Source organism: Siniperca chuatsi, linkage group LG1 (genome assembly GCF_020085105.1).
Source record: "Siniperca chuatsi isolate FFG_IHB_CAS linkage group LG1, ASM2008510v1, whole genome shotgun sequence".
NCBI classification, from domain to species: Eukaryota; Metazoa; Chordata; class Actinopteri; order Centrarchiformes; family Sinipercidae; genus Siniperca; species Siniperca chuatsi.
Window position 1 is genome coordinate 15544075 of NC_058042.1, and position 23126 is coordinate 15567200.

At 40.2% G+C, this 23126-nt stretch overlaps 1 protein-coding gene across 12 annotated transcripts in view; it reads left to right on the forward strand.

Annotated features, from left to right (window-relative positions):
- LOC122874085 (transcription factor SOX-6-like) overlaps positions 1-23126 on the forward strand; it is a 140508-nt gene that overhangs the window by 9412 nt on the left and 107970 nt on the right. For all 12 annotated transcript variants that reach the window (XM_044191679.1, XM_044191725.1, XM_044191708.1 and 9 more), the window contains one exon: positions 12903-12972. The gene's annotated coding sequence lies outside the window, so the exon portion shown is untranslated. The remainder of the gene's footprint in view (positions 1-12902; positions 12973-23126) is intronic.

A 23126-nucleotide genomic window follows, 5' to 3' on the forward strand; every position in this document is an offset into this window, starting at 1 on the left:
TCTCTTGGTCTGTCTTTCTCTCACTCTCTGTCTATCTTTGTTATCCTCTCTCTCTCTCTCTCTCTCTCTCTGAGTAAAGGGAGGGGGGCATTTAGACCCTGTTGGTGAAAAGATGGGCTAAGAGCAGATTTTATGAGACTTTCTGAGACTAAAGACTCTGCACAAATAATGATGTTAGTGTTCATGTTGCGTCAGACCCTTCTGATGTTGTGTAAGTAGATCAAAACTCTGTCTCCTTTAGTCTAAGAAATAGATTTTTCTCCTGACCCACACATAGTGAATTTTTCACGGGGGAAATCTTGTATTTTCAAGGTGGTTGAGAATACTTATTGTACTTATTGAGTGGGAATATATGCAGTAGTAGCATCGAAGCAATGGCTGACTTTTCCCCTTTCATTTGTTTTCAAATGGCTCAGTTTCCTACTCTCACCAGTGCTGGCATGGTGAGTTGCAACATTATCCATCACTCTGCCTACTTGTACCATAATATAACCATAACAAAGACACTAATGTTGGAAAATAGGAACTTTCAATTTAAAACTAATTTTAATAAACAGTCATCTGCTCATTCTTTGAGGGTTCATGAATTAACACACATACTTTAGAAACAACTGTTGAAGGCAGTGGAAACATTTTGCCCAGTCTAAAGCGGCACGGAAATGCCTGATTGGCTCAACTGCACATTTATAAGCAAAGTACAGCTACAGTGAGGAAAGCCCGACTCAAAGCTCAAAAAATAAAGCCAAAGAAAGTGCCGTCTGTGATAATCACTTTCTTGAATGGGACTAAAAAAGAGAAATCTGCTGAAATGATAGAGAAAGCCTGTGGTTTGGCCCATGTAGTAAATTTCCCATGAGCCTCTTTGACAATCTGAGGGGATAGCCACTCTGGCACACGCCACCCGCCCACGTACAATACACACACACACACACACACACTGTTGTTTCTGCTAGGCAGTATGAGTGTAGAAACCTCTGGGAGGAGGCTTGTCTGAGGGAGGATGATTGACAGGAGGTGGGTGAGGACTAGACTATGGAGGACCAGAGGAAGATGGGAGGGGTTGTCCTGTCTGAGGAACAGTAACACTCGTTCTTTTTTCCACTAAATTGGACTGGCTGTAAAATCTACTAAATCTTTGCTGAGGAGAATGGAATGACATTGTGGAACAAGGACCAAAACTGTTCACATTTTGAAAAACATGGATGTTTTTCTTTTGCTAGAATATTATATGACCACAATTAATACCTCTGCAGACTACATACAAATATATACAAATGACTTCAAAACCTTCCCTCCTACATATTACGTTCATATGAAACTCATTTGTGATTTATGTTCACTGTCAAAGCTTGTTCACAGAGTTACGTTCTAAGTCATAGGTGGCCAGGTACATGACTTCCACAATGGAGACTGGGGTTGACTTTTTTAATATTTACCATGTTCATGATGTTTCTGCCAACCTTAACGAAGTGTTTTAGTTTCCCGACCGCAACCATAATGTACTTACCATGACCACAGTGTTTCCCTAACTCTAACCAAATGCTTTAAGTTGCCTAAACATAACTATAAAAAATTTAATTATGCTTTAGTTGCAAAGGAGTGGATATTGTAGTGAAAACAAATAAAAAAACATTGGCAGTAAACTCATCGCAGCAATGGTCCATGTAAAGGTTTTGTTTTGTTAATAAAAATGAAAAATCACCCAAAAAAAATGTAATAAATAAAAAATGTAATCCGATGGCCTTACATTTCCTCAAATGTATTACCAATTGCAAATTAGATGTATATGATCATAGACAGTAGAAGATGCGGTTGGACTTTACTATCACAGTCAGATGCTTGCTCACACATAGACGCCAGGGCTACGGTTGCGTTTTTGAGTTAGCAAGGAGAAAGGCTTTATGTTCTTGGTTAGGGGTGGGGTTGAGGGTAAACTGGGGAGGTACAATGTTCCTCCTCATCCTCAGCAAAGCTAAATTTATTGGTTACCATCTGCAGGGTGGAGGAGTTTGGGTTGTGGCCAGGCCAAAGAAAGGCTTCTAATTAAACAGTCATCATTATCAACTTGTGGTCAGTGATCATCATCCCCAACACTGGTTCTCCAAGATGAACATGGAATCATTGAGGCTTTCCCTGAAGCCCATGCTGGACTGAATTAGAATAGAAGAAACAGAGGAGAAAAGTGCTAGCGAGAACATTTTTTTCCCCTCTCTTGGCAGAACAGGCAGCATGAGGCCCTGTGCCATATCCACTCAGGTTTAAACAATTACCCGACATCAGAGAATCCAGTAGAGCCTCAGTGCTGGCACAATCGTTGTGCTTTTGACTGCTGTACTTCAGGCCATGGTTTCAGACATGGCCAAGTGTCACATGTAAGCAGAGCTTTCGATAATTTCAATTAGTGTAAGAGGGTGTGCCTGCTGTATCTGTATCACTGCTGCTGGAGGAGCTTTCCTTTGAGGTTGACAGCCCCTTAATATAGTATTTCTTGGTTTGATGTGTGAGTGACACAGGCGCTCCAAGAGGATGGCAAAATGGTTTATTAGGACCTAATTAGAGCCCTGTGATTAAAGGGGAAGTGACTGTGATTAGGAGACCTGCAGATGATGTGGAAACATGGATGAATATTCAGAGGAGAAAAGGCACAGTATGTATTAGTGTGTGTGTGTGTGTGTGTGTGTGTGTGTGTGTGTGTATGCCTTTGTAGAATATAGCACTACAGAGTCTGGGCTGCCTCAGCGCAATTGTGTTATGATATCATCTTTACAGCAGATCTACAGCAGAGGAGCTTTACAACTTGCACAAAACGAAAATGCATAAATGACTATGCTACTGTAACCCTACAGCTGATACTTTTTGTGAGTATCTGTGCACTTGCTTCATGTAAGAATTCAAAAATTTAAGGAGCAGCTCTTGTACCTCAAACATCATTTTAAAAAATGAAGATGACATCAGTTTGTTGCTTGTTTTTTTGATGGTTTCAGTCCGGCATGTAAGAGTTGTGCTGTGGACTTTCACAGCCAATTGAACATGAAACCATGAGGAATGTTCTGCAAAGCCAGGTCTGCTTCGGGAAGCTTAGGGCGCTTGCAAAGAATCACACATTCTTGTGAACTTCAGAGTATGCGCTGTTTAATCAAAGAGATAAATGGTCTTATTATTATTAGTCTCCATCAATGGAGAGATTAGCATTGGACTTTCTTTCTTTTCGCCTCACAAACTTCTGACTTTTTCAGATATGTGATAGCCACTGCCATTAGAAATCATTTATGGGAGTGTTCTGAGGGCAAGAGATTGTCAGCAGGGCCTTGCGATTTTACAATTTCACAACTGACTTCCTCCTTAAAATGACACAGGCTTACCTGCCTATTACTCCCTTTGATTTCTACAGTACATGCTTCTGCGCTCTGAGAGGTATTCATAATAAGCTTAAACTCCACTGGCTTCATTGCTAAAGGGTGCTTATCTCTCGGTTATTCAAGAGAAAGAAGGGTAATATTTTTTCCAATTTCAACATTTTACTCTTAGGCCACAGTCTGCCCAAAACCACGTTTAGGGTGCTGTTGTGGAGAGCAGGCATGGACACACATGGATATGTGGACACATACTTGCGCACACACACACACACACACACACACACACACACACACACACACACACACACACACATACATACATACATACATACACTCTGTCCGTGGCTGTTCTTTGAAAATATTATTTTTGCCATTTAAAAATTGAAATGGTACAGCTGTAGAATTTTTTTTTTTTGCTGGATGGAAGTCACATATTTCAGGCCATTTATTTATATGTTTTATTCAGTATACATTTTAACTCACATTTCTAAAGGTTGTGGGAACCAGTCTGTTAGTTTTATATAAAAGTCTGCTTGGCTCATTCAGTTGAAATGTATTATATTCAGAGAAAAATAATCCTGAAAAGTGTTTTTCTTTTATTACATAGATCATACTTACCTTGCAGCACTTATTGCATGTTTGGACACGCAATTTAATATATTTACATTTTGTCCCAATGGAATGTTTAAAGCATACTCACTTTCAAAATGTATACTCACATGTAATGTAAGATGAAAACTAGTTTGCGGTGAGTGGTCGTGGCCATGGAGGGCTTTCTGTCTTTTGCTTGGAGCAATGTCAGTTTTTCTTGTAGAATAATAAGAAGCATGTGTTGGGCAAGTGAAAAAAACATAGTGATCTTCCATGTGACCCACCTGTCGTGCTTTCAGCACAGTTAACCCCAACCTCATGTTACTATTGTCTGGACAGCCACACAAAGAGCCTCTTCCCCCTGCTGTTCTGCTACATTTTCTTCTTCATTATTATTTTTTAGAAGCCCTGCAAAGACACCTGAAGGTGCTTGGCCTAACACTAATGGTAGCACACGGAAGCCAACTAAACACTTTAATGAAAAAACTAAACCTTAATGACTACCAGAATTTAAATACACATAATCTGTAGGTGCAAAGTGTTTGTTTGAACTACATCTTTCTCCAGCAGTTAACAGTGTGCAGTAGGTTTGAACCGTGAGTCTAAGTGCTCCCAAGCCCTCTGCCTGTAGCCTCAGCCTGCTGAGTTTCTCAGTTTTACCGATGCTTGTGCCATGCTGTAATGGGCTCCCAGGACATGATGGGAATGTAATAACTGCTTGACGATGTTTTTCTTACCCCCCTCATTCTCCACTAAATGTAAAATGTGCCCAGAAACATGGGATATATGGTGCAGGTTGTGATGTCAGTTGTTATTGCTGGATATGTGAACCAGTAAATTTTGGATTATTTTCCACAATCTGCTGTGCAGAGCGCATTATGTCACAAAGGCCACATTGTAACTAGTTGGGTGTAGAGCAGCGTTGTCTCTCTCTCTCTTTCCCTTGTTCTGTGCATTGCTCGGCCACCTTCTGTGCCTCCAGTCCAGACTGCAGACTTACTTTATGCACATTTTCTTTCCTTGCAATGCAATAAATGGACAATGGACCTATAGGATACCTTACATAATTGGAAAAATCATGCATTAAAAAGTGTGCAGACCAATGGCCAAGAATGTTATCCAGACTCAAGTTTTTCCCCCCATGCAATTTGATTATTTGCAAAATTGCTGTGGATATCTTGGTGATATTACAATATTAAGGCTGGATGTCTTAAATTATGGGGTGTTTATACATTAGCACCAATAGAGCAAGTTGGAATCATGCTCTGTGAAACATGACTTTAAATTATGAGATTTATTAAGTGATGATTGATATAGTTTCATTCCTTTGCTGTACAATTGGGACTCCAACACTGCTTTTGTTCAATGCAGTATGGAATGGAAGAGCCTCCTGTTTTTCCACTAATTAAATTTGCTACTAACATATGCTGGCAGGAACCTTTTACCTTGTTTGACTTATTTATTGCCTGACTGTAGAGGTAATTTGACCTTTCATTTCAAAGGCTTTTTTTTAATCCAGAAAAGGAGTGTTAAACTCAATTATACCAGTGATCAGTGGCTCAAACACTACATTTGTTTCCTCTGGAGGGACAAGCCAAGTAGAGCCCTGCTCTCAGCTCCTTGTCCCTTACTCCTGGCCCTTCCACCCTGCAGGGCAAAATGGGGGAGAGATAAATTAGGAGGAGAGAGAAATGGGGATGGGGGGTGGGAGGGAGACATGAGTGAGATCAGAAAGGGAGAATGAGAAGAGAGAGGAGAGAGGAAAGAGGAAAGTGCCCTACAGTTCCTGCCATGTCACTGGAGATTTGTGTCCTCCTTTTAAATCATTTCCCTCTTAAGAAGATTAAGAAGGCAGAAATATTCTCAAACTGATCATTTTCCCTCCCCCTAAATGGACTCATTTGCATTTGCAAACGCTGCTATTAATTGTGGGTTTCAAAAAAAGACAAATGACCTCTGCAACTGTAAATAAAAAGAAAAAACAGAGGTTATAATGTTAATTGTCAAAATGGCTGTACAGGGGCCAGTGGAGCCAAAGCAAAGCGTATGCCCCCATCAGTATCAGATTTACACCATGGCCATATATGCTACAGTCTTACAGGATTTTTTTTATTTATATGACCCTTAAATCTTAATCAAGATTTCAGTCATTTTTTTCTCAAGTAAAATGAGTTATCCTGTGTGTCTGTTACCTTTTTGTCAGTCGTTCATTTGGTTTAGTATTCCACCAGAGAGGAAAGAAGGAAAAATTTGATCACTTTTTAGATATCAGCTTTCAGCAGGATGCAGAGAAACATGCAGTGAAATGCTGTAGAGTATAGCTATCGTAGAAAAGGTTTCAGTCGTAGTCATCTGGACACTGTTTTCAGAATCAAGACATTTTGGCTCCCATCCGGAAGTCAGTCAGTTAAATTTCTTTGTTCCCGGTCCATTTTTCAGAATTGAGAATGACTTCTGGATGGGAGCCGAAACGTCTTGATTCTGAAAACAGTGTCCAGATGACTACGACTCAAACCTTTTCTATGATAGAACACTTCTGGACAAATGAGGGACTACACCGTCTTATTCTGTAGAGTATAGCATTGGGTTATATGAATGGAAGATAAACAATGGTTTTCCAACATGGAATATGAAAATGAAGGACTACAGTTGAACTATGTTCAACTGTAGTCCTTCATTTTCTGAGAACACTGCAGCCCATTTAAGACTTTCTTTACTCTGTTACATGCTACAAAGGTTTCGTACATGTCCTTAGTTAAAGTTGTCTGTCTGCATTGTACTGAGCTCACCGCTAAAATAATTACTTGTCAACTTAAGCCTGCCTTTTGCAAATCGAAAAATGTGCGACAGTAAAACAAGTCATTTGTGGAAAAGGCCACTATCAAATAGCGCGTCCCTGCTTCTCCTCAAACAAGGAAAACACTGAATAATTTGCGGACACCAATGCCTTGTTGTAACCTGATCATTTATGGATCAGTTGTTTCCTTTCTGGTTTAATTCACCATGTGATTGATTTTCAGTGCAGTACTGTTGGAATATATCCACACTAAACCGTGCCTGAAATAGGGAATCATTTGAATACAGATGCTTACGGCTTAGGCCTTGTCACTGGAAACCACTTGGAGCCAGGAGACAATTGCAGGTTGATTATGTTGCTTCTGACAGAAGTTGCAACTCCTTTGTACAAGGCAGAGATATTTGCATCTAAATGCTCATTGTAGACATCTAAACGGCATAAAGACTGATTGTAAATGCCAGCTGTTGGGCTGTACTCGGGAATAAAAAAAAAGAATTTCAATAAGGAAAATTGGGATGGAAATGAGGAAATTATTTTCAAACAGTGGCGCTGAAATCAATAAGTAGGAAATGGCGGCATTTGTTGTGCTGGTTGTATTTGTCATTTTTATTGAGCATGTTTCTACAATCACATATGAATCTATTTACAGTTAGCTACTGTATGTTGTATTTTAACTGGTGGTAATACAGTGTTTATATGCAGATGAATTATGACTTATTCTTTGGTTACTGCTGCAGGCTGTTTGGGTACATGTAACGTTGCAGTGAATGTTTGGTGTTGAGATGGGTAAAAGATGTAAGAATTTGCTGTTGTTTAATTTATCAGATTGGAAATATAATACAACTGTTATGATATTTTTGACATATCTCATTTTGATTTTTGATATTGTGCTTGCAGGTATTTGAGATAGTTGAACATGCCATTCCAACCTTTGTAATGTTTGTGTGTGAGTGCATGTTTTCGTATGAGCACTCTGTATGTAAGTGCAGCTATACAGTATATGTGGGTGTACGTGTGTCTGCCTGGTGCCCAAAGCAGAGTGATGCCCCTGCTGATTCTGCTCCTCTAGCTCTTTGTCCTACAGCACTCAGTGTGTCTGCCTCCTCGGGAGACTGGCAGGCTTCTCTAGTGTGGCTCCACAAAGGCCCAGCCTCCTTTGAGGTGTTAAAAACTTCCATTTATGCATCTCCCTGGACAAAAAAGCACCAAGCCCATTTGAGTCCAGTAGCAACACAGGCAGACATTGTGGCCACACTTCTCTAGCACTCATTTCACAGATTCCAAAACCAGTATGTGGTGAACAGGATTTGAGGGGCTAAAGTGCCCCGTGAGGGCCAGGCGATAAGAGGGGAGAAACGCCACCACACAGTAAACTAGAAGATGGGTCCTGGAAAATAAACACATTACCTGGGAGAGAGGGAGAGACTTGTTTTCATATCCCTCCCCCCAACATACACAAATACACAAACCCCACACTGCATAAGAAAGGAACAGAGAAAGGAAAAAAAGGAAAAGAAAATATGTGTGTATATCTTGGAAGTTAAGAAAAGAGGTCTCATCAGTGTGCAAAAAGACAAGCCTATTTTGTGTTCTCTGTCTTTATAGTCTTTGGAGTGAAGAATATGTGAGAGGGAATCAAAGAGAATTGATAGGTTGCACGCCCGCCTGTTAGGAGCACTGGGGACTGAATGCCGTCCACCGTGGAGGAAAACATTCTATTTGCTGGTCGTTTCTCTCTTCACCCTGCCTCAACCCAGTTGCTCAGTAAATAGACTTTTATTCTTGTTATTTGACGCAGAGGAAATGACAGATAATGCATTTGCCGAGCAGCACACGAAAGCCTCGTTCAGCCACAGCACTGTATCTGTATCAGGCTATTGCTTGTGACAAACTCTGGGTAGAATAGCTGCCGTTCAAGGGTGGAAAAAAAAATATTTCTGCTTTATCTGACACTATTGCACTTCAGCTCTGCTAAAATACAGGTCACTGTTTTACTCTCAACAAAGATATTTTAACTGGAGTGACAATCTGGTAGTCATTCCTGACACGATGATGCTAGACATTTTGTGAGTGTCTAGTCTGCTTTAGTTCAGTGTTAGGACAGGATCAGCCAGAGACAGAAAAAGGCAGTTTGAGAGAGACAGAGGGTAAAGATAAAAAGAGGAGAAAAGAGAGATTTGTAAGGCTGTGGCAGTTAACGGTGTGCTGGAGCATGAAACAGCTGTTTGCACGTGATTGACCTGTTTCCAACACCAAATAACTCAATGACATGGTGGATCACTGGTAGAAGTACAGCTTGTCTGTGTAACGACATAGCACTGGACTTTTTATTTTGTTGTCCATGGCTGTCCAAAGTTTATCTCATCAGTAGGAAGTGAATAAATTTATGAGCTAACAATGACTCCACAAATACTACCTCCTTAAAATGATCTGTGCCAAAGTGTCCACAGTCAACCTGAACACTAGCTGTTTCCTGACCATCAATGTCCTCTCATTTCCAGCTAAAGTGATTACTCACTGCATGGAAGCTGTCATTTCATATTTCACAGATGATGCTACTGCAGAGAGGATTGACTTTATGGAACTGGATATTTAACAGACAATCACACGTGTTCAATTACTATATCAGACGCTTCTATGCCAGAATGTTCTGCGCTTCACCCCCCCCCCCCATTTCCCTATTTCCCCTGGGACCACTGTTATAGCCCCACCTCACTGCATCCCAAACTCCCCCATGCAGTCCCCTGCCTGACTGACTGTGTGGCTGCTGCTTCTGCAGAGATAACCACACAGCATCCAGGTAGGGAGCAGCCTGCTGATGGCATAGATTACCTCTATTGTCAAAATAACTAACTCTGCAGAATTCCTACTTTAGCGTGTTTGGACGCAGGAGAGAGTGAGGATTTGGAACGGAGGATTGGGAGGATATTCTTTTTTAACATGTTGTAGATCTGGATGAATTCCAAACAGAAGTTGAAGTGCAAGTTTTGGCTTGCCTCAAACATATCCACACAAAACTACACAAGGTGAAATGTACATTTACATACATATGCAGCAGGCACATAAACATACAGACACCCACATACATGCTATTTAAACATGCCCCACATTCAGTAGTTTTAATGCAATATAGAGTTAAAGTACATGAAACATAAAACCTGAATTTGGTCGGGACAGCTATGTAGTGGTTGGTCTCCCCTGTGCTATAAACAGTTGTGGTGATGTTGTCTATTGATACTGAGCCACTGTCACATGATGGTTGAAAAACACAACTCTCTGTTATGGTCAGGGAAAATTAAATCAAGCGTAGCCCACACCGTATATGAACACATGGCTGGAATTTGAAGGTTAATTTGATTTGAAAGTGAATCTTTCTTAGCTGAGATAGTAAAACTGCTTTCCTTCACATACTGTTCAAGAGGCTTTAGCTGAAATGGCAATTCCAGCAGGTATACAGTCTGTTTGATGTGTAATATAAAGATACATGAGCAGTTTCTACATGGGAGGCTTTAGTACAAGTGAATGGTAAACCTTATATTTTACCCACTGTATAATTGCAGAAATGTGGAATTTGAATCTAGTGTTGTGCCCAGACAAATACATACATGGATACGTGTGTGACAAATTCTGGATTTTCAAACCAGTGTGGATCAGGGACAGCTTATCCAGTTGGTGTCCCCAATTTAGTTTCACTGCAGTTTCATCAAGCATGAGCCAAATGGTTTCTGTCTTCAGTGAGTTTAGGTACCGAAAGTCTAAGAGTGTATTTATGTGTGTGTATGTTGTGTGTGTATTCCCTGACAAAAGTTCAGCACTGGAAATGGCGCTATAATTTTCAACTCCGCTTCACTGCATATGAAATCTTGTTTGGCAACTTCAGTGTGTGCGCATGTTTGCATTTTCATGTATTTCTTTCGTGTGTGTCTGTGTGTGTGTGTGTGTGTGTGTGTGTGAGAGAGACAGAGAGACAGAGAGAGAGAGAGAGAGAGAGAGAGAGAGAGAGAGAGAGAGAGGTAGCTATGACAGTCAAAGCTAGAGAAAAGGCCACTCTTTGACAGAAATGCCACAGGTACCTGTGAGCTCTCTGTCCCTGCTCCTTTGATGTCAGCTCCATCAGTCTGTTTGGATTTTTGTATCTAAGCGCTAAACCTCCAGTATTTTCAGTGTAGTGAAATTATTTGTGCCTTACTCTGATTGTTCACTTGTGGCTTAATGGGGCCAAATTTACTTGATCACCCTAACAGTTTCTGTCTCTAACAAAAAAAAAACCAATTTATGGAAAATATATCGGTGTGTTGACAATTTGTTCATAAAAATGTGGTGAAACTAATAATTTGAATTTGGGGTTGACTGGAATTGTTTTTAATAAATCCCTGATCCTCTAATTAGGAATGGGGAGTGCCTGTTTTATGTTTCCTGCCTGTAGGTCTAATTCACAGCAGGAAAAAAGCAGCAACATGCAACTACAATAGGCCGGTTGACACTGACTCTTATTACACCACAGGGATTACTACATTTGCTTCATTATAATACCATTTGGTTTCACTCATTATTTGCAATTATAAATTATTTTGTTTTTTTCCCCTCAGACAAATAATTAACTTAAATAACCAATGAATAAGGAATACATTTCCCCATTTATTATAGACCTCATTGTTCTCAATTAACATCAGATTATGAATTCAAAGGTTTGTTAATGTCTACTCTGTAATTATAAGAGCTCTCATTTATTTAGGCACAACAGGAATTGAGCCTATAGCCAGATGTTTGACAAAGACTGGTTTATTGAATTACCATCCATGTAATATGTGGTTTATCCAGCAGACAGAGATTGTTGTGTAGACAGAATAGCGGCTAATATAAGTTCATCGTGTGTGTACATTTGTGTGTGTGAATACAGGAGTGGGTGGTTGCAGCTGTAGCATAGTTCAGAACAGTGAAATAGTGTGTGTTTAGCGTCATTTGAAAGGCAGGAGTAGACTTTAAACTCAGAGGTGCTATTCATGTAGCAGCTTTCCATTCAGCTGGGGTCACCTGGGTCTCCTCTACCCCATTGTCACATCCAGCCTCAAGGCTACCACATTCAGACCCGTCTGCAACTCTTGCCTTTATCTGGCTCATTCTGTTAGCCCTCCAGCCTCCCACGTAGCAGACTCTGTACTGTGCTCTGACAACAATGCAGTGGTAGTTGGTACATTTATCTGGTCTTGTTGTTGGTAGCATATTGGACCTGGCGATGGGAGACTGAGGTGCTGTAGTGCTAATTAGTGACAGATCAGTTAAGCATGACCTTAAAACCCTTGGCCTTGTTTAATTGGCAGTGCTGAGGCGGACTAATTGTATAAATCAGCTGGTAATGAGATCTTGGCTTATTGTGAAACACAAGATAATGTGAGAAAATGAACATGAATGAGGTTACAGCATTTTCATCTCTGAAGCTAGGTGGTCTGTCATTACTTCTTAACTGTGGGTGAGTTTAAGCTGGAAATTGGCTTAGATGATGCCTAAAACTGTATGCACTTATATTGCACTGGAGTTTCCTGGTTATTTGTGCGTTCTCTAACAAAGCTCTTAAATTGCAGCACTTCAACAGACATGCTGAAAATAATAGAGCATGGCCCCTAAATAAATCATTAGCAGGCAGTGCTTGAAGAAAGACAGCAAAATTAAATAAAACAACCACTTTATATGAAAGCTGTTTATTAGTAGAATCTGTCGACTGGAAGACAGATTAATGAGGTAGCAGAGAAGTAGATTTTAAACATTGTCTAGGACGGATTCCCATTGGTGACAGCTGTGAGGACTGAAGGTCAGACACTAACAAAGCTGTCTTACAGTAGCTCAGCTGTGGAGACTCTGACCCTTAGTCAACAGTCACTATGGCCCCAATTCTCTTCCACTTGTTGTATCTCTATTTGTTCCAATGTAGGCAAATAAAGTTATCTAAGACCCTTGTTGATTTTAACCATGTTCCAAATTCACTGGTGTTTTTTAATCAAATTAAAGCGATTTAAACTCATTAATAATACTATTTAAATGTTGTATTTTTTGTGGAATTTTAATCAAATGCAAGATATTTTATACAGTAGTTATTAAAAACAATGATATGCTGGACACTTAAAATAGCCTTTTTTGTCTTTGTTTTGCTTACATTTCAGGTTTTTACATGAATTCAAAATCAGCCGACCAGTGATCGCTGGAAGCTGGGGATTGAGTCTTTCAGTTTTTGTAAGTATCAATTTGTCTCTTCAGCTTTTTCTGTCTTGCCACATGTCTTGTACACCCCTGCCGTCTTTCACCCACACTGAGCACCTGCATCAAATGAGGTGGACAACTGGCTAGGCACACAATGTATGCACAATTAGACAGTTATATAGCCACAAAGTACCTGACAGACCTTTTAAACATTAGATCCTCCAACTTATTTTTCTTGCATCTTGTTTTGCTTCAGTATTGTGTTGTGGTTACACAGGATTCGTTTTTTAATTTCTTTCTTTTTTCATATTCTATTGCTCTTTGAGTGATATAATCCACTGTCTTGTGTGGGAGTTGAACTTTTAAGGTCAAATCAGGCTTTCTAGTATTCATTGATTGTAAGTATCTTAATGGCTTTTTAAAGCCTAACAGATTTTTTTTTCCTACACTAGGAAAAATACAATTTATTTACAGATGACACTGGTCAAAAATGTGCAACCTTAAATGTCATTAATTAGAATAAGCCTTGAAATCAATCAAATTAAAATATTTTGGAATAAACTTTATTTGGTCTCATTATGAAAAGTTAATGCAACAACTTACATTTCACAAACATTTTTAAATATCTCTGAGATGTAGAAGAGCTTAATTAGATAATAATAGACAATCCCATAATACTTATATAACTACTGCATACTAATCCTGTAGGTGCTAAAGCAACACATATTCATCATTTTATACCATAGCAGTATCAGAACTACGTTTAACCCAGACCAGAGTCACAGGGCAAGCTTTGTATAACTCTGGCTGTATACCAAAATATGTTGGTTTAAAAGGGATGTAAGTGAAGATTTTCAAAGCAATACAGTAAGACAGCTGCTATGAAATGCTCATTTTGCTTTAAAAAACAGAATAGAGAATACTACAGTCCTCTCTGCATCACAAAAAATATTTCTTTAACAATCTTTGCTCAGCTGCTGCTTGTGCAGGTTTTCTAATAAAAATGTAGCTTAGATATTAAGCAAATAAAGGTGAGGTACTTAGTTGATATTATTCTTTTCTTCCAAATGTCAGTTGGAGATATCATGGGAGTCATATTAATGTGGTTGAGAAGCTCTCTAGCAGTGAAATGTCTCTCTGAATTCAAAGTTCATGGCCATTTACCATTGTTTAATCATGCCGTTTCACGTCGCACACTGTCTTCTGCTCAGATGAACATGCACCTGTCTAGCAGCGAGCTAGTCACAATGCAAATACCACCTAGAATTATTATTAATATTATTATTATTTTAAACAGTAGAATAGTAATTGTAGTGTTAATATTAATAAATTAATAATAATAGCAGGAACACGGGGACAGCAGGTGGCCCACAACCACAGATCCAGTCTCTGCAGCTCCAGAGGCAGAAATACCTGCTGAAAGCGACAGAAGGAGAGAGGAGAGAAACGAGAAAGCACAAAACTACCTGAGATAGAAGATGTCGAGTTAGTAACATGCAGTAATGGGATAAAAATGCATACAGATGGAGAGGGAGAGAAGGAGAGAGGTAAGAGGTGCATCATGGGAAGTCTCCCGGCAGTCTAGGCATATAGCAGCATAACCAAGGGATGGTTCAGGACTCACCCAAGCCAGCCCTAACTATAAGCTTTATCAAAGAGGAAGGTCTTAAGCATACTCTTAAATGTGGAGATGGTGTCTGCCTCCCAAACCCAAACTGGGATCTGATTCCATAGGAGAGGAGCTTGATAGCTGAGGGCTCTGGCTCCCATTCTACTTTTGGAGACTCTATTAACTCTGTATTCTGGGAGCGCAGTGTTCTAGTTGGGTAATAACGTACTAGGAGCTATGTAGGATACAATGGTGCCTGACCATTAAGAGCTTTGTAGGTGAGGAGAAGGATTTTAAATTCTATTCTGGATTTTACAGGGAGACAGTGCAGAAAAGCTTATATTGGAGAAATATGATCTCTTTTCCTAGTTCTTGTCAGTACACGTACCACAGCATTCTGGATCAACTGGAGAGTCTTAAGGGACTTATTTGGGCAGCCGGATAATAAGGAATTGCAGTAGTCCAACCTAGAAATAACAAATGCCTGCACAAAGTTTTTGGCATCATTTTGAGACAGTATGTGCCTGATCTTTGCAAAAAAGGCAGTCCTTGAAGTTTGTTTCATGTGGGAGTTAAAGTATAAATCCTGATCAAAGATAACTCTGAGGTTCCTTACGGTGCTGCTGGAGGCCAGGACAATGCCATCTAGAGTAACTGTATCTTTAGATAATGTGTCTCGGAGGTGTTTGGGACCAAGTACAATAACTTCAGTTTTGAGTTAAACATCTGAAAGTTGCAGGTCATCCAGGTCTTTATGTCCTTAAGGCATGCTTGAAGTTTAGTTAACTGGTTAACTGGTTTCATCTGGCTTGATCGATAGATATAAGTGGGTATCATCTGCATAGCAATGAAAGTTTATGGAGTGTTTCCAAATAATATTGCCTAGAGGAAGCAGCTATAAGGTGAATAGAATTGGTCCAAGCACAGAACCTTGTGGAACTCCGTGACTAACTTTGGCGTGGGCAGAGGACTCACCGTTAACATGTACAAACTGAGATCGATAGGATTTAAACCAGCTTAGTGCTGCTCCTTTAATGCCAATTACATGTTCCAGTCTCTGTAATAGGATGTGATGGTCAATGGTGTCAAACGCAGCACTAAGATCTAACAAGACAAGTACAGAGACAAGTCCATTGTCTGATGCAATTAAAAGGTCATTTGTAATTTTCACCAGTGCTGTCTCTGTGCTATGATGCACTCCTGATGCAATCCTGATTGAAAATCCTCAAATAAACTATTGTTATTTAGAAAGTCACACAACTGATTGGCGACTGCTTTCTCAAGGATCTTAGAGAGAAAGGGAAGGTTAAATATAGGTCTATAGTTGGCTAAACCCCTGGATCAAGAGTGGGCTTTTTAAGAAGCGGTTTAATTACAGCTGCTTTAAAGGATTGTGGTACATAGCCTGTTAATAAAGACAGATTGGTCATATCCAGTAAAGAGGTGCTAAGGATAAAACGTCTTTAAGCAGCCTAGTTGGAATGGGGTCTTAGAGACAGGTTGATGGCTTAGATGAATTAATCATCGAAGTCAGCTGAAGAAGATCGACAGGAGCAAAGCAGCCAAAACACACATCAGGCTCTACAGCTGTTTCCAAGGTTTCTGTGTTTGAAGACAAGTCGGCACCGGTTGAAGGCAGGACTTGATGAATTTTTTTCTCTAATTGTTAAAATGTTATCATTAAAGAAGCTCATGAAGTCGTTGCTACTGAGGGCTATAGGAATACATGGCTCAATAGAGCTGTGATTCTCTGTCAGCCTGACTACAGTGCTGAAAAGAAAGCTGGGGTTGTTTTCATTTTCTTCTATTAATGATGAGTAGTAAGCTGCTCTGGCATAACGGAGGGCTTTCCTATATGTTTTAAGACTATCTTGCCAGACTAAACGAGATTCTTCCAGGTTGTTGGTATGCCATTTCCTTTCAAGTTTTCGTGATGTTTGCTTTAATTTGCAGGTCTGGGGGTTATACCATGGAGCTAACCTTCTTTGTTTTATTATCTTCTTTTTTAAAGGAGAGATAGAATCGAGTGTCATTCGCAGTGAGCCTGCAGGGCTATCAACTAGATAGTCATGCAGCATCTCTTTTGAAACTTTCCAGGTAATTTGAGATACCAGATACCAGATGTTATGTTTTATAATAATATAACATAAGCACAGTTTATGTCTGAGGTGTAAGAATGAAGGAGTGACTTCTTTCTCTGCCTTCATCTACAGTAGGATCCATAGGAACCTATGAGAGTTAACATGGTTTACTGTGAATCAGTGAGAAATTGCCTATAGTCAATATAATCAATGTTTAAGTATTGGCTGCATCAATTCAAAACTAGCCCATCTATAGTATAGAAAAACATCCTCACATAGCAAGAACAACGCAACATCTCGAGCCGCTACTAGATGAACCGTATGCTTGTTTGAAAATTTTAATCAAAAATTACAAATTGTTATTTGTAATAAAAGAAAATATCGTATGAAGCCCTTGTGGGCTAGCATCCATTACCATCCCACTGCTGAGACATTAAGTTGGAACTTCATACAGTCTAAAATCTAGATCTTAATCTCAAAACATGACAGGAAGTAATTTAATTTGTGTCTGGAGCGCATATAGAACAAATACAATACAATCATACAATCTCATTTGAAAACACCTGATGATATGTTAGACCATCACAATAGGCCATATACACTGTGTGTTAGTATGTGCTATTTATCTAATAAGCAACAGGCACATGGTCTCACAGCTCTCAGCCTACTATCGATGGCACCACTCAAGGGAAGGATGCAGGGGAGCCATTCTGTCAGAAATTAAATAAACAGCCCTTCACCATAAAATGAAGATTAATAACCTTTGAATGGTTATTCTTCATCTATTATTTATCAAATGGGCCTCTTCAGTCCACTGACCCTACAGTGATTATGGTCAACATGTTGCTGAACAGAGGCCGCTTCACAAAGACTGCCTAACAAAGATTTTAATTTCATCAGCCTCAATTTCTTCAGAGGATCCCAGTGCAAATTTGAGAAACTAATTGTTGCACATGTCATTACCTATCAAGAATGTGGAAAACCCGCCTGAACTTTATCCATCTTCCTAAACTCTGCATTCAATTAATAACTTACTCTCTGTATTACTCATGAGTGACCTCATTTTGAAGTGCTTAAACTAAAGTGATGATTAGGAGCGGTGTTGTCTGGGCTCTCTTTACAGTTGGTGATTAAGTATGGTCCATATTTAATCACATGAAAAGAACCTAACCTCTTAGTTTATTATTATTATTATTATTATTATTATTATTATTATTATTATTATTTTCTGAAGGTGTGATAGACAATATTTTATATTCAGAAGAATAAAAACCTAATATGGACTTGGCTGCTGTCCTGCTTCTCAAGGTATGTTCCCTTGTACTGTAGGACAGAGTTTCAAGTAGCTATATACGGCAGAAAACAGGACCAAAGAACATGCCATTAATCTTCTTGCTACTCCAGCTGTGGAAAGTAATGCATAACTAAAAGTCCGGTAAAATGAATTAATGATTTCAACCATGAACTTTTCGCCCAAAACGCCATGAATCGTCTCCAACTGATAATGCACCACGACCCTGGAGTGTGAAATCCCTGTTGCGTTGAGTGTAGCCAGTTAATTGATTCGCAAATTATTTAAAGTTTGTGGTGCCCAGGGGAGTGCTAGACTCTAATGACGGCCCATTTTGAAAGAGTTGAAAAACTCTTCCCAGGCAAGCCAGTATTAAATTGCAACAGTAAGCTAACAAGTATAATCTGAGCCCCAAGAAGAGAGATGGTGTCCAGTGTTGTGTTGTTAGACTGGGTCATCTGAATGTGCTCTTTAAATTGGGATGCATCTCATCCTAAATAGAAAATCTAATTTGATTGTCCTTTAATCCTCCTCATCTTTGTTTTTTCCTTTAATCCTCTCTCTGGGAAAGCATACAATATGAAGGACAATCTGTTTTTAATACAGATACAAAGCTAAACATTTTTATATAGAATCAGTTTGCAAATGCCATTGTTTCTAAACTCTGCATTTGGGTCATCTGTCTGTCAGTATGCCACTCATTGTAGCAGATTCAGCTATTAGCTTTCTGTTGACTCCAAGATGCATGGGGTTTAACTGACATGGACAAGGTAAAATGTTATTACTCTGTTACCTAAAACTCTCAAACAGGCTGATGAGCATCACAGTCCACACTCTGTTTGTGGCATGTGTGATATTTAAAAGACAATATATATAAGTCAGGAATCAGTGGACAAAGTAAAATAAATAAGTGCAAAATGTTTTGCTGTGGTAAGAACTTGATCAAGCAATAGCTGGTCATTCTTTGCAGAATAGTCTCACCTAGTAGCATATACACTGTGCGTTCCATTGCTTTTTAGCTGAAATTGTTTGATCTCTGTGTTAATATCAAGGAGCCTCTAATCTCGACCCATTAGCAACTGCTGTCATTCAGACACACGGTGTCGGCCTGATTTAAATAAAATGAAATGAAGATAGTTGTTTCTGGTCCCTTGGCTTCACTCATTGCCATAAACATATGCTCTGTGCCCCGCTTCTTTCCATCTTATTTATGACTTTAATTTGTTGTGTGGGCTGCGCAAGAAATCAAATTTAATCCAATCCTCCCAGGGACCCTGTCATATAATAACATGGTAATTTCTGTGTATCCTTTTGAAAAATGAGGAAATTAATTCTTCCTGACATGTTCTAATTATTCCAGTGTGAACGGCGGATGGGCTCCCCTCCTTCCTCCCATCCCCTCAGCCCCCTAAGTGTCAGTTGCCGACGGGTGGCGAGGTGCTAATGCTGACCAGCAGCGCGTTTAATTTGAAACATGAGCAGACACCTTTCAACACACCTTCTTAATGTTGGAGTGGCTCACACAAATTAATTCACTACTCATCTGGCAGCTCTGACTGAGGTGTGTATGTGTTTGTGCATGCAAGCGTACGTGTGTGTGTGTGTGTGTGTGTGTGTGTGTGTGTGTGTGTGTGTGTGTAGGTTAGAGGGTGGGGCAGGGGATCAATGGGACACAATTGCCATTAGTAAAGGTAACATAAGGTGTGTCTGTGTGTGTGTGTGCGCGCGCATGTGTGTGCACTACAGTGTAGGTGTAAATTCATATATGTCAGTGTGTGTGGACACGTGCTGGACCAGGTTTCACCATATTTCATGTGACTTGGTGTTGAGTTGGCGTAAAGCTGTCTGCTGGGATGTTGGGATTGCTTGGACAGCTTTTTTCCCCCTCTCTGTTCTCGAACCAACAGTACCTTTTCACACATTCCACTACACCATTGAGAGCACTGAAATGCTTATTTAATTAGACTGTCATCAGGCAGTCTTTAGCTTATCACTTCAATTTGCATAGGGACACTACTGGCAGAGATGTTCTGGAACACTGATCTTATGTTTCATGTTCAAGGGTTAAAAACATAAAAGAAATAAATGTTTTTTGGATACATCCTTAGCAGATCTAGAATAATAATAATAATATCAATAATTCATCATCATTTAAAACTGAGCTTGCTATTGACTTACAATCTGTAAAAAAAATCTAAATGATCTGTTCACTAAGAACATCTTCACTGGCCTGATGGTCTGTACAGACAGACATATTATTAACATGGAGAACAAAATTGGTTAATAATTAACAGTTTGTTTTGATTTTACATTTTGACAAAAACAAACTGTATTCTGAAGACTTTCCAAAGATTTTGTCTCTGTAAGTCCAGAGCTCTGTATACATTCAGGCTTCTGAGAGAAGAAATGTGTTTCCACTCGAATTATGTGCAGTATCTGAAGCAGCTGAGAAAAAACAAACAAACAAAATTTACTGAACTTTGGAGTCGGGTTCAAACCATAGAACTGTAATTGATTTGGTGTGTGTGTGTGTTGTCTCTGGGTCGTAGAACAGAGGGCTCATAGCTGTGGCGTCATGGTCGAGGAGAAGAGAGCATGGCTTTGTGAACGGTGGGTGGGTCCCCCCATGACTCAGAGAGGGGAGAGGCGTCAACATGGCCGCCCGGCCCACAGGGATTAAAGTCCCCCCGCCCCACCACCACCACCACCACCACACACCCTGCAGGGTTAATCACTGCCATTTTGGATCCATGCAGAGGGAGCAAATGCACTCTCCATCACTGTGGAAGAACTGAGACATAAGCCACCACTTAGGCTGCCACTGCAGCAGCTCTGTGGGTAGATCTGCTTCATAAGCTTGTTTCCACTCTGTACAATAGAGTGTTTTGAGCTCTGGTTTACTTGTCTCAAGAAGTAGTTCCTGGATCAGCGCACATGCTTGCTCTCTGTATCCTTCACTTTGGATATTGCTACTTTTCTCATATGGGTTTGGTTAAGGGATGTACCAAGTAACCTGGGATGTAGTTACTGGTAGGATCTGTGTCTCACTGTGCGCCGCGCTCTACGTGAGCCTGTTAATGACTGAAGGCTGAGAGTGCCGTCTCGTGCCAAGACCCACATGGCTGCTGGCGGTGCATTAAATCAGCAGTCAATTTGACTGGAAGTTTGAAATCTGGGCTGGGTTAAGGGGATGTGCTGAAGCCGTGTTAATAGGTAGCTTGTTGTCCATATGGTACTGCTTTAATAGAGCACATTTGTTGCAGATGGTGGGAGACTTGGTTAGGCAGAGGCAGCTTTTGGCAGAGGCTCATTCTTCGAAAGGGCTGCCATGCTGATCGGACTGGTCCAGGCCAACTTAGTTATGTCTATCCTCCCTTCTTCTCCTTCACCAAAAAGCCTGCCCTTGAATTGTGGCCTAGCCTTAAATTTAAAGACATTCTTGTTTTTTTGTGTTCGGAGAAGAGCAAATACAATGTGGCTCAGTCACTTTTTCCTGAGTTTGGTAATTTGCTCTCCAAACCGCACCTTTGCTTCCATAGGCTTAGTTCAGTTGTTTCTAACCACAATGGGAGTGTAGACAGCAAGCACAGCTGAGGAAACACAAGCACACAGAGAGTGGAAGAACAAGGGTTATGGAATAAGACCAAAGATAAAGATAGAAACTGAGCATAGCCTAATCTATCTCATTTTCTCTTCCGCTACTTAACTGTTTTAACAAGCCTGCTGAAAGATTCAGGTGCCGGTAAAATAAATAAACACACATTCAGATAATAAATAAAGAGTGCTCTGTTCATTCTGTCACTGGTTTATGTGTAAATTTGTTTAGTTTCTGCATCAAAGACAATACTGTTTCTATTCCTCTTCCTAATTTCTGAACTAAGGTTTGCAGGATGTAAATGTGTTCCAGAATTTGTTTGCATGTACTGTAAGTTCAGAGCAAATTCACATTTGTGTTGGTAATTGTTTAAGTTTGTGTGTGCCTGCTTCAGAGTATGTGTGCTTTTTGCACTCAGAGAAGTGAGGAGACACGCTTGATCTGCTCTGCACTGTTTGACGGTTGTTTTCTCACGTTGTCACTGGCTTGGTGTGCTGTGCCGTGGTGATGGTATTATGTGCTCTGGGCCCAGCTGAGTGGAGAAAAGAGCAGAGCTGCAGCGCCCCTAGCTATGCCACTCCCGCCTCCCCAGACACCTTATTGTGAGAAAAGTCTCGGCTGAGCCCTCTGGGCCTTGTGGATCCACTGCCTCGCTAAGTGCTGGCCAGACTGAAAGGCACAGTGTCCTTGGGCCCAGCTCATTTTTTCCATTCTCTCAGTGGCTTTGTCTCATAAGCCACGAGAGCAAGGGGAGAAAATGCCAAATTACACCCATGTCAGTAAAACTTAAGGTGTTTAAGGGCTGAGATGTTATTTGCTGATGTGTTTTTTGTTATTCATGATGATGTGCATGAGGGAGCGTTGTAACAGAAGAAGTTCAGAAAAGAGTATTTTTCTTTCCATTGGTGTTAAAAAGTGGTGATTTTCACAGCAGGATTTTGGATTTGCAGACTTTAAAGCTCTTGAATTTTAAAGTTATGAAATTGAATAAAATTATGGTGGAGTGATGAAATGTTGAAGTGAAATGACTTGTTATGGTGCTGAAAATATGTTTGCAAGATATCCTTGCCATATGTCAGTGGCTGAGTATCTTTATAAGGCTAGTTGTGAGATCCGAGAGACATTTCAATTTCAACCACTGACAAAAGTCCCACTCTCAAATCTGTTCTCTGGAATCGCTGCTCATTTTTACCACTTAAAACAAAGCATGTGGAAGTCCTAATCAATTTTCAACCAATCTCAACACAATAAAAGTGTATATTATACAGACAATAACTACTAAGCTAATGGAAACCTGTTGTAAGTCATTTTTAGCCATGTGTCTCCAGTATTTTGTGGGTAAGGCTTCTGAACGACCCCTACAAGTGGTGACATCATGACCACATCCTTTTGCCTCATTGACGCTGTGAGTCCCAGCTTGGGTCCCTTGCGGCCGGGCTCCCAGAAGCCACAGCACCCTCACCACACATGGGCTGCAGCTGGACCACCGTTTGCTACTCTGAACAGACTGGAGCTGTTCTGGGATCTGTGGTTACAGTGCTGGATGTACATGTATATATCTGCACACAGCCGTGGAAAAAGACTGTATAGAGATCAGTAGGCAGAGTTTAT